The sequence below is a fragment of the Lolium perenne genome, chromosome 6 (genome assembly GCF_019359855.2).
Source record: "Lolium perenne isolate Kyuss_39 chromosome 6, Kyuss_2.0, whole genome shotgun sequence".
Taxonomy (NCBI): Eukaryota; Viridiplantae; Streptophyta; class Magnoliopsida; order Poales; family Poaceae; genus Lolium; species Lolium perenne.
In genome coordinates this window covers 159,470,446-159,471,028 of record NC_067249.2, presented here as the reverse complement: position 1 = coordinate 159,471,028, position 583 = coordinate 159,470,446, and the positions used below count along the sequence as shown (strand labels likewise).

Genomic DNA, 583 nt, shown 5'->3' with positions numbered 1-583 from the left:
CCTCTGCAACCTAACTTTAGGTCTTTTGTTTTGCTTAAGTTTTCAAATGATGTGGTATATGGTTTGCTTCCTATTTTTGTATAGTGTTAAGTGAGCAAATTAAATTAGGAAAACTGTTTTCTACTTTTCCAAAAATGTTTGAAAATGTTTTGTGAATGTATTTGATGTCAAACTAATGCTCTTGTCCTCTTTATGATGTTATATACCAGGGGGTACTTAGCTTGTTCCATGGTGGTACCTAGAGAGGCAATTGCTAAGTCGTGGCACTCTCATACCTTTACTAGGTAATTAAATGGGGTTTTCTAAATTAAAACTCTTAAAATTGTTTTGTGGTGTCTATAGGTCTTTAGTATGTTATACCTTGGCTGCATGGTTAGTTGTTGATTGTTGAATGTTGTCTTGTTGATGCAATGTGATTGATTGTGTTCCTTTTATATTTTCCGGCGATAGATGCGAACAATTCCGGAGAAGAAGAAGAAGTGGAATCGGATGAGAAGATTATTTATATTGTTGGAATTCTTATATTGATGGAGTTGAAGAAGTACAGGGACAAATAAGCCAAGGCAAGCCATCTTTTGACCTC

The 583-nt window shown here is 35.0% G+C and overlaps 1 long non-coding RNA gene across 1 annotated transcript; it reads left to right on the top strand.

Annotated features, from left to right (window-relative positions):
- Nucleotides 1-207: 207 nt before the first annotated feature.
- LOC127309489 (uncharacterized) lies at nucleotides 208-583 on the top strand. The gene is made up of 2 exons (XR_007857176.2): nucleotides 208-284; nucleotides 451-583. It is a non-coding gene; the product is annotated as an uncharacterized lncRNA (long non-coding RNA).